Source organism: Bufo bufo, chromosome 1, assembly GCF_905171765.1.
Source record: "Bufo bufo chromosome 1, aBufBuf1.1, whole genome shotgun sequence".
In the NCBI taxonomy this organism is placed as follows: Eukaryota; Metazoa; Chordata; class Amphibia; order Anura; family Bufonidae; genus Bufo; species Bufo bufo.
This window is the reverse complement of record NC_053389.1, coordinates 772,993,983-773,005,435: the sequence shown is the minus strand read 5'-3', so window position 1 is coordinate 773,005,435 and position 11,453 is coordinate 772,993,983.

Genomic DNA, 11,453 nt, shown 5'->3' with positions numbered 1-11,453 from the left:
TGGCTGTATCAAACAGCACTTGCACCCCAATAACAAGAACGGTTTGCTGGAATTACAGAGCTGTATAATGGCAATTTGGATCCGCAGTCAGTGCAGCAAGGTGTTATAGCATTAGTGATGGACGAACATCGACCGGGAGGATTCGCAAACGCGCGTTCGCAATCAAATGTTCTCGAATCGCGCGTTCGCTGCGGGCCCCATTCACTTTAATGCCAGGCGAACCTGAAAAACCTTAAGGTCATATTTGCACCCAGCAAACACTTACTAGAAGTACACAAATAGTCCCACAACATAAACAGTGATATACCAGAGGGGGATCATTGGCAAAAATTCCCACAAAAAATATGTATTTTAATCAGGGGCCATTTTTTAAAGGGAAACTCTCAAAAATGTGCCCTGCTGGAGCCTAGAATTTGTTTTATTTCCTATCGGTTTGATGTATACAAATGTGCAGCACTCCATGTTTTTGTATCCTGCAGAGCCCATTAAAAAAATGCATACGTTAATGTAATTTTTTTTTTCCTTCCATGGTACTGTATGGTAAACAGATGCCGCTGTACGGCATCAGTCTGAGGCATCTGTTAACGCATACATTTTTGGTACGCATTAAATGGATGGCAAAAATAGGATGTGAACCCAGCCCTAGTGTCAGAATAAGCACCAGTACACAGCGGAGCAGCGTGGCGAAGAGGGGAGGCTGCCATGTACTGACAGAGCGCTACCTGGTCCTGGTGGTCAGGGATGAGGACTGTGTTTACCAAGGATAATTTTCTACTGGGAAATAGAGGGCACAGTATAATACACTAGAATTTATATAATATAAAGATATTATGCCTACCTCCAAATAATAATACAATTAGGTGGTCATTTATTATATAGAAATACATCTATGTTAGGCGTATTTCTGACAGATTGTGGCGCAAAGGTCCTTAGCACCGCAATCTGTATATTTTTCCCGCTCATGCCAGGTCTAAAAAAGGATGGTGTGGGCAGGGAAAGGGATACAGTTATGGCCATCCAGTTATTGGATACCACAGCCATGCATTGACCGGATAACACCTCTGCAGAGTGACCAGATAACACCGCCATACAGTGACCGGATAACACCTCTGTACAGTGACCAGATAACACTGCCATACTGTCCCGGATAAAAGGGTATAAGAGGGCACAGTACAGGGAATGACTAGGGGCACTGCACAGGGTGTGGTAAGAGGGCACAATGCAGGGTATAAGAGGGCACAGTACGGGGTGGGGGGGCACAGTCACATGACCCTGTGACATTAGAAGGTCCTTATGGTGAATGCGGTTCATACGCCACCATAATGAGAGGCAGAGGAGTGAGACAGGGGTGTGATTATGTAGCTAGAGATAAAAAAAATTAACTCTCGGCCAGTACAGGCCCCAAAAATTAGGCATTCACACGACATAAAAGGCCTTTTATGCCATTGTACAGTCGTGGCCAAAAGTTTTGAGAATGACACAAATATTAGTTTTCACAAAGTTTGCTGCTAAACTGCTTTTAGATCTTTGTTTCAGTTGTTTCTGTGATGTAGTGAAATATAATTACACGCACTTCATACGTTTCAAAGGCTTTTATCGACAATTACACGACATTTATGCAAAGAGTCAGTATTTGCAGTGTTGGCCCTTCTTTTTCAGGACCTCTGCAATTCGACTGGGCATGCTCTCAATTAACTTCTGGGCCAATTCCTGACTGATAGCAAGCCATTCTTTCATAATCACTTCTTGGAGTTTGTCAGAATTAGTGGGTTTTTGTTTGTCCACCCACCTCTTGAGGATTGACCACAAGTTCTCAATGGGATTAAGATCTGGGGAGTTTCCAGGCCATGGACCCAAAATGTCAACGTTTTGGTCCCCGAGCCACTTAGTTAGCACTTTTGCCTTATGGCACGGTGCTCCATCGTGCTGGAAAATGCATTGTTCTTCACCAAACTGTTGTTGGATTGTTGGAAGAAGTTGCTGTTGGAGGGTGTTTTGGTACCATTCTTTATTCATGGCTGTGTTTTTGGGCAAAATTGTGAGTGAGCCCACTCCCTTGGATGAGAAGAAACCCCACACATGAATGGTCTCAGGATGCTTTACTGTTGGCATGACACAGGACTGATGGTAGCGCTCACCTTTTCTTCTCCGGACAAGCCTTTTTCCAGATGCCCCAAACAATCGGAAAGAGGCTTCATCGGAGAATATGACTTTGCCGCAGTCCTCAGCAGTCCATTCACCATACTTTCTGCAGAAGATCAATCTGTCCCTGATGTTTTTTTTGGAGAGAAGTGGCTTCTTTGCTGCCATTCTTGACACCAGGCCATCTTCCAAAAGTCTTTGCCTCACTGTGCGTGCAGATGCGCTCACACCTGCCTGCTGCCATTCCTGAGCAAGCTCTGCACTGGTGGCACTCCGATCCCGCAGCTGAATCCTCTTTAGGAGACGATCCTGGTGCTTGCTGGACTTTCTTGGACGCCCTGAAGCCTTCTTAACAAGAATTGAACCTCTTTCCTTGAAGTTCTTGATGATCCTATAAATTGTTGATTGAGGTGCAATCTTAGTAGCCACAATATCCTTGCCTGTGAAGCCATTTTTATGCAACGCAATGATGGCTGCACACGTTTCTTTGCAGGCCACCATGGTTAACAATGGAAGAACAATGATTTCAAGCATCACCCTCCTTTCATGTCAAGTCTGCCATTTTAACCCAATCAGCCTGACATAATGATCTCCAGCCTTGTGCTTGTCAACATTCTCACCTGAGTTAACAAGACTATTACTGAAATGATCTCAGCAGGTCCTTTAATGACAGCAATGAAATGCAGTGGAAAGGTTTTTTTGGGATTAAGTTAATTTTCATGGCAAAGAAGGACTATGCAATTCATCTGATCACTTCATAACATTCGGGAGTATATGCAAATTGCTATTATAAAAACTTAAGCAGCAACTTTTCCAATTTCCAATATTTATGTAATTCTCAAAACTTTTGGCCACGACTGTATATACATAAGGCAAGGACCATTCTTTTTTCTGGGTGGTGGCGGATATATGTGGGCTGGCATGAGGAATTTCAATTACACGTGGTCATCACAGGTGTTGAATTCCTCCGAGATCCATGCATCATTCATTTTTAAAAACGTGAGGCAGTCCACACTGTCATAAGCTAGGCGAGTGCGCTTGTCGGTCACGATCCCCCCTGCTGCGCTGAATGTTCTTTCGGACAGGACACTCGACGAGGGGCAAGCCAAGAGTTCCATGGCAAATTGTGCCAGCTCTGACCACAGGTCAAGCCTGCACAGTCGTCAAGGGGTTCCTCGCTTCTCAGAGCGTCCACATCGGCCGTTAACCCGATGTAGACGGACACCTGTCGGTCTAGGCGTTCCCTGAGGCTGGATCCGGAGGGCGGCTGTCGATGGGTTGGATGCAAGAAATATCTCATATCCGAAGTGACCAACACATCTTCAAACCGCCCTCTTTTTGCAGGCACGGTAGGATTGGTACCCTCACCAGTTTCGCTGTATGTGGAAATTCCTCTGCCAGTGTCCGCAACAGCAGAATGCAGCATCTCTCGCAGCAAGGCCTGGAAATGCTGCATTCTGACAGCCCTCTGTGATGCTGGTAACATGTCCGCCATTTTGTGTTTGTACCGGGGGTCCAAGTACGTTGCCACCCAGTACTGGTCCTTGCCCTTTATGCTTTTTATACGGGGGTCCCTCTTCAAACACTGGAGCATGAAGGCCCCCATTTGCACTAAATTGGAAGCAGTAGAGCGCCCTGGCTCCTGCTCATCGCCCAGGATAATGTTGTCTCCTCCCCCCAGCCACGGACAACACCAGGGATCCCCGAAAAGTTAAAAGTCTGCTTTTCTTGCTCCTCCTTTTCCTTTTCCACCCAGCCACCATTCTCCTCTGACTCCTCTTCAGACTCCTGCTGACTTGTCTCAGATGGAGTAGCCCCCCCTCGGAATTTATTCAGCGTTGCGACTTCCTCATCTTCCAGCTCCTTCTCCTCAACGGCTTGATCAATGACACGACGCAATGCATGCTCCAGAAAGAAGGCATAAGGTACGATGTCACTGATGGCGCACTGGCTGCGACTGACCAATTTGGTGATCTCATCTAATGGCCGCAGAAGTCTGCATGCGTCGTGCATGAGTAGCCACTGACGCGGTGAAAAAAAAAAACAAGCTCCCCAGAACCTGTCCTGCTGCAGAGTTCGTACAGGTAGTCGTTAACAGCTTGTTTCTGCTGGAGCAGCTTATCAAGCATATACAAGGTGGAGTTCCATCGCGTCGGGCAGTCACAAATCAGACGTCTGATGGGCAAGTGGTGTCGCCGCTGAACGTCAGCAAGGCGAGCCATGGCCGTGTAAGATCTTTTAAAATGGCCAGAGATTTTCCTGGACCCCGGGGTATTTGGCAACGAATTGCTGCATGACTAAGTTCAGGACGTGTGCCATTTTGTCCTGTTTCAGCACGCTCAGCAGATTGGCACCTTTGTCGCACACCACTTTACCAACTGTCAAATTCAGCGGGGTTAGCCACTGATCGGCCTGTGACCGCAGAGCTGAAAGGAGTGCAGGACCGGTGTAGCTCTTGGCTTCCAGGCACAACAGCCGCAGAACTGCATGGAAATGTCTCACCTGGCACATCGAATAGGTTCTGGGGAGCTTAGGGGACACAACCGAAGAGGCGGTAGCAGTGGAAAAGGAGGAGTTAGCTGAGAAAGAGACGGAGGATGGAGTAGGAGGAGGAGAAGAAGAGGCAGGCCTGCATGCAATCCGTGGCGGTAACACCAAATCCACACGGGTGCCAGGGGTTACATGCTTGACGGCCGTCAGAAGGTTCACCCAGTGGGCAGTTAAAGTTATGTACCTTCCCTGCCCGTGTTTGCTAGACCACGTGTCTGTGGTCAGATGTATCTTGGCACCGACACTGTGTGCCAGATATATATTAACTTGCCGCTGAACGTGGCCATATAGTTCAGGGATGCCCTTTTGGGAGAAATATTTCCTTCCGGGGACCTTCCATTGCGGTGTGCCAATGGCAACAAATTTTCTTAAGGCCTCCGAGTCCACCAATTTATATGGCAGTAGTTGGCGGGCTAGTTCTGACAAGCCAGCTGTCAGCCGTTGGTCAAGAGGATTATCCAGCTTCATAATTTTTTTACGCTCAAACATTTGGGCCACGGAAGCCTGCCTTGTGCTAGATGAACGCGACGACGGCACAGTGGAAGGTGGAGTGGAGAAGGAGAAGAGACAGGATGTGGAGCGCCAGGAGTGTGGCTTTGTGGGTTCTGACGGTGTTGCTCCCACTGGGCTCGGTGATGGGAGGCCAGGTGCCTTCTTAAGGTGGTAGACCCTAGGTGAGTGTTGGGCTTACTGCGACTTATGCGTTGACAGCACAGGCTGAAGATGGCAACACTATTATCAGCAGCTGACACGTTAAAAAAAGCCCACACTGCTGAGTCATGTGCCGGCGTACTGGGAGCGCAAGATGTGACCGTGCATGGTGGATGGCTCGCTCCAGATACATTAGCAGTCTGCTTTTTGCCTCCTGTGCACTGTGAGTTCTGCCTGCTTCTCCTCCTTTTCCTCCCTATCTGCTGCTCTGTCTCTCCCACTTCTTTCTCTCTTGTGGGCACCCACGTGACGTCCATCGACACGTCATCATCGTCACCTTCACCATCACTGACATTAGAGATCTCGGAGTAGGCAGCAACAGTGGGGACCCCCCTTCTTGGGCTGATCTGGGTACTGTCGTCAGACCGCTGGTTGGCGGACGTTGCTACCTCCTCTTCCTCATCCGATGCCGAGAATGGCTGTGCATCGGTAAGGTCTGGGAATGGATGGGAAAATAATTCCTCTGACTCGAGTGGAGGGGCTATGGTGGTGGTGGTGTCTTTGGGGGTGCACACAGCAGAGGGTGAGGAGAGTGCAGATACAGAGGATGAGGAGGGTGCAGAAACGGAAGGCTGAGTGAGCCACTTTGAAGTGATCGCACGCGCCTTCTCCAACTTCCCACTTAGCCTCCGGCCTGGTGCATCTGCCCGACCCCTACCATCCCTGCGGAACGGTCTGCCTCTTCCTCTGCCTCTCATTTTCTAAATGACCCTCTGCCTAAGTCCGTAGAGAAGAGCAGTATTTGTGGAAGAAGGTATATCGCAGCCCTCAATCAGTATTTGGCAGAAACAGGTATATAGCACCCCTCGATCAGTATTTGGCAGAAACAGGTATATAGCACCCCTCAATCAGGATTTGGCGGAAACAGGTATATGGCACCCCTCAATCAGGATTTTGTGGAAGCAGGTGTATCGCAGCCCTCAATCAGTATTTTGTGGAAGAAGGTATATAGCAATAGCACCCCTCATCAATATTTTGTGGAAGAAGGTATATGGCGGAAACAGGTATATAGCAACCCTCAATCAGTATTTGGCGGAAACAGGTATGTAGCACCCCTCAATCAGTATTTGGCGGAAACAGGTATATAGCACCCCTCAATCAGTATTTGGCAGAAACAGGTATATAGCACCCCTCAATTAGGATTTTGTGGAAGAAGGTATATAGCACCCCTCAATCAGTATTTGGCAGAAACAGGTATATGGCACCCCTCAGTCAGTATTTTGTGGAAGTAGGTGTATTGCAGCTCTCAATCAGTATTTTGTGGAAGAAGGTATATAGCAATAGCACCCCTAAATAAGTATTTTATAGAAGAAGGTATATGGCACCCCTCAATCAGTATTTGTCGGAAACCGGTATATAGCACCCCTCAATCAGTATTTGGCGGAAACAGGTATATGGCACTGCTCAATCATTATTTTGTGGAAGCAGGTGTATCGCAGCCCTCAAGCATTTTTTTGGGGGGCAATAGGTATATCGCACCCGCAATTAGTTACAACAATAGCGTTTGTCCCTCTATCTAACTGCGGTATCGCAGCAGAACCGAACACAACTGCTGCACAATACAAATACACAATAATATAATTTCTATGTTAGAAAGTATATTATAAGTATATCACACCCCTCTATATCACAGCTATTGATAGCACACCTATACCCGTCCTTAAAAGGACTTTTGTGGCCCCATTAGTTAGCGTTTGGTGTTCCTAACAGCTTGTCCCTGCTCCAAAATGCAACCTCTCCCTACACTGGCAAAACAATGTAAAATGGCTGCCAGATCTGGTTCTGTTATTAGGTAGGGGGTATGTCCATGTGCTGAAATGTCTCAATTGGCTGTGTCATGGGTCAAAGTTCGGCGCTATGCAAAAAAATATGGGGCGTGCGAATATCGCCATATGTTCGCATGTTCGGCGAATGGCGAATGAGGAAAGTTCGCTGCGAAACGACCGACATGGTTATTGAGAAAAATGAACTTTTATAATATGCTAATTAGCCTCTGGGAGCAGGGGGGGCGTTGTTCCTGCTCCTAGAAGCTCCGTTCTCCCACCTCTGGCCACGCCCTGCTACACTAGATTGACAGGGCCAGGCAGCGTCCACCTTCACCTGCCGGCCCTGTGTGCTCGGGAGATCTCGCGCCGTTCAGTATTCGGCATAGACGCAGTGAGGAAGCTGGCAGCTGGCGAGCGCCCTTCACTCACTGCGCCTGCGCCGTATACTGAACGGGACGGCGCAGGCATGAAATTTATACTGCAGACAGGGCCGGAGGTAGGAGACCAACGATGCATGGCCCTGTCAATCTAGTGTAGCAGGGCGTGGCCAGAGGTGGGAGAACGGAGCCTCTAGGAACAGGGGCAACGCCCCCCCTGCTCCTAGAGGCTAATTAGCATATTATAAACGTTAGTTTTTCTCAATAACGGCGGCAGGCAATGAGATGGCACTAATAACGTTATGTTCAGCTGACATTAGCACATCGCTATAATGTCAGCCAGCTTAATACCCATTTTTAAGGTGACAGAAACCCTATAAGCTTAGATATCGCAGCTGAATCCACCAATTTCATGGGCACTGAATAACCATCTAATTTGTATTGAAACCTCCCAGCTTTTCTCTGACAGCAGATGTCAGGTGAAATGAAGATCAGACAGTCGGCTTTCAACTGCCCAAACCTTTTGTTTTTGAGGAGATAAGTCATTGCCAGACGGTGTCAGACTGGGGCTCATTGGGCCCACCAGAGGAAATTATTTTTTGGGTCCGACCCCCAGATAATTAATAAAGTGTAATAAGTTTTGAATAAAAGTGATTATCCTGAACCTTTGGGGCCTTCTACTGCATCACAGCTTGGGCCCACTGGAGGATCCTCTGGTTCTCTGGTGGGCCGGTCCAACCCATTACCATGCTTTTACCAATAGCTAGATAGAGTGAGAGAAAAATGTAAAAAAAAAACCATAATAAATATCAAAAAGAGAAAGACAAGACAGAAGAAATATTATTCCTTGGCCTAGACCCCAGAGTGTTATACATAACAGAGTAATCTGAGCAGTTTCAATTGAGGACAAATTTATTCATACCGGAATCCAATCTTTCGACCATTTCGTTAGAATTAAAGCCTAAGCAAATTTCCAGAGATTCACTTATATCTGTTCAGGAATCAGGACATATGAATGCATAGCTGAGGTGAGCAGTATAATGTATGGGGGAAGGCGGGAGAGATAGGGCGAGTGTTCGGCCGACCACTAACTAATGAGTATAGCCAGGGGCGTACATAGAAATCACTGGGCCCCATTGCAAGAATCTGAATTGGGCCCCCTAACCCCGCCCACTACCCACCCCTGGCCCATCCCACCTCCTGTCCTGGCTCCTCCCCTGCCACACCCCTATTTGCCAATAAAGAAATGTATACATACGTTCGTACTTATTCGTACTGACCCAGAAAATGAAGGGCGCAGGTCAGTTTTGCGACAAACGGAATGCCGTAGGAACAAAGCCCTGTGGTATCTGAATCTATGGGACTCCTATGGATATCCATAAAAGTTTTATCTGCAGTCCTATGTAACATTACAAATAACAGTGATAACTCTCTGAGTACAGATAATGTAGTAGATGTCACCTGTAGTCCTATGTAACACCACAGATAACACAGTGATGGCTCTCTGAGTACAGATAACACAGTGATAGCTCTCTGATTACCGAAAATGTAGTAGTGTTACCTGCGTAAAACCACTGCGTAAAAGTCCTATGTAAAACCACAGATAGCACTAGTGCTGATAATGTGGTAGTGTTACCTGCAGTAGTGTGCTTTCCTCCTATTCCCCCCCCCCCCCCCCGGGCATTTTGGGGGGCATTAGGGGTTGGGGGACGACGACTCATAGAGGCTCATAGAGGACTCGGGGGGGGGGGGGGGGGGGCTCATAGAGGACAGAGTAGGATGAAAGCAGACTGTCCTCTATGACCCCGTGCCCCCCCCTCCCTCCCTCCCTGTCCGGTCAGGAGCGGTCCAGTCCGGTCAGGAGCGGTTCAGTCTGGGCTGGGGCTGCACTCACTAGTGCCACTGCACTTGCTGTCTGCAGGGCAGATGACTAGTCTTTAGCCAGGCGGGCGGCGAGGAAGGATAATACGCGGGGCCCGTGCAGGGTGCAGTACGAGTCGCCTCCCTGAGTTTCTGCCTGTGCCAGCCCAGGAATGCACTGGCCAATCAGCAGCTGCCTCTTTGCGCTGTCTTGCGCTGATTGGCCAGTGTGAAATGCAGCACACCTGCAGCCCGGAGTCCCGGTCCTTCAGGTCAGTGATTGGCCAGTGGCTCTGACGGGGGAGAAGGGGGTGTTTCGGAAGAACACACAAGAGCCGCTGCGCCGCATATTAACTAATTAACTAAGTGTGCAGAGCAAACGGAGGCGGCGTGGTCTGCCTATATTGGCGGTACACCACTAGGTATAGCCAGACTTAGGCCTTTTGTACACGAACGTAAGCACTCCATGCCCGTGCTGTGGGCCGCATACGGCGGTTCCGCAATACATGGGTCACCAACCTTGTGCATTCCGCATCACGGATGCGGACCCATTCACTTGAATTGGTCCGCAATCACGGAGATGCGGTGCGGAACGGAAGCACGGAACAGAACCCCACGGAAGCACCACGGAGTGCTTCTGTGGTGTTCCGTTCTTCTGTTCCACAAAAAGATAGATCTTGTTCTATCTTTTTGCGGAACGGACGGATAGCGGACCCTATTCAAGTGAATGGGTCTGCGATCCACATGCGACTGCCCCACGGTCGGTGCCCGTGCATTGCGGACCGCAATTTGCGGCCAGCAGCATGGGCACGGAGCCCTTACGTTCGTGTGCAAGAGGCCTTAGTCTTCACCACGCAGTAGATAGCAATAGACTGTAGCTAACCATTCTCTGCAGAGCACTGCGGTTTCCTCCTATTAAGGCCTCTTGCACACAACCGTATGTATTTTGCGGTCTGCAAAAAATGTGGATGACATCCGTGTGCATTCCGTATTTTGCGGAACGGAACATCTGGCCCCTAATAGAACAATACTATCCTTGTCCGTAATGCGGACAATAATAGGATATGTTCTATTTTTTTGCAGAATGGAAATACGGAAACAAAATGCACACAAGTACCTTCCGTTTTTTTGCGGACCCATTGAATCGAATGGTTCCGTATACGGTCCGCAAAAAAAAAAACGAAACGGAAACGGAATGAAAATATGTTTGTTTGCAAGAGGCCTAAAGCAATGTTAGCAGATACCATCCAGATTTTTTGACTACTCTATGGCCCCTTTCACACGGGCGAGTTTTCCGCGCGGGTGCAATGCGTGAGTTGAACGCATTGCACCTGCACTGAATCCCGACCCATTCATTTCTATGGGGCTGTGTGCGTTGCGTGAAGATTGCAGCAAGCTCTATTTTGTGCGTTTTTTACGCAACGCAGGCCCCATAGAAGTGAATGGGGCTGCGTAAAAATCGCAAGCATCCACAAGTGCGGATGCGGTGCGATTTTCACGCACGGTTGCTAGGAGATGATCGGGATGGGGACCCGATCATTATTATTTCCCCTTATAACATGGTTATAAGGGACAATAATAGCATTCTGAATACAGAATGCATAGTACAATAGCGCTGGAGGGGTTAAAAAATAAATAAATAATTTAACTCGCCTTAATCCACTTGTTCGCGCAGCCCGGCTTCTCTTCTGTCTTTATCCGGATTAAGGTGAGTTAAATTATTATTATTTTTTTTAACCCCTCCAGCCCTATTGTACTATGCATTCTGTATTCAGTAACCATGTTATAAGGGGAAATAATACAATCTACACAACCTTGAACCCAAACCTGAACTTCTGTGAAGAAGTTCGGGTCTGGGTACCACAGTCAGTTTTTTATCACGCGCGTGCAAAACGCATTGCACCCGTGCGATAAAAACTGAACAACGGAACGCAATCGCAGTCAAAACTGACTGCAAATGGGTACCTACCCGCGTGGGTTTGCCGCAACTTATCCGGACACGCTCGTGTGAAAGAGGCCTTTTAGTTTATACCCTACTGCACCTGGT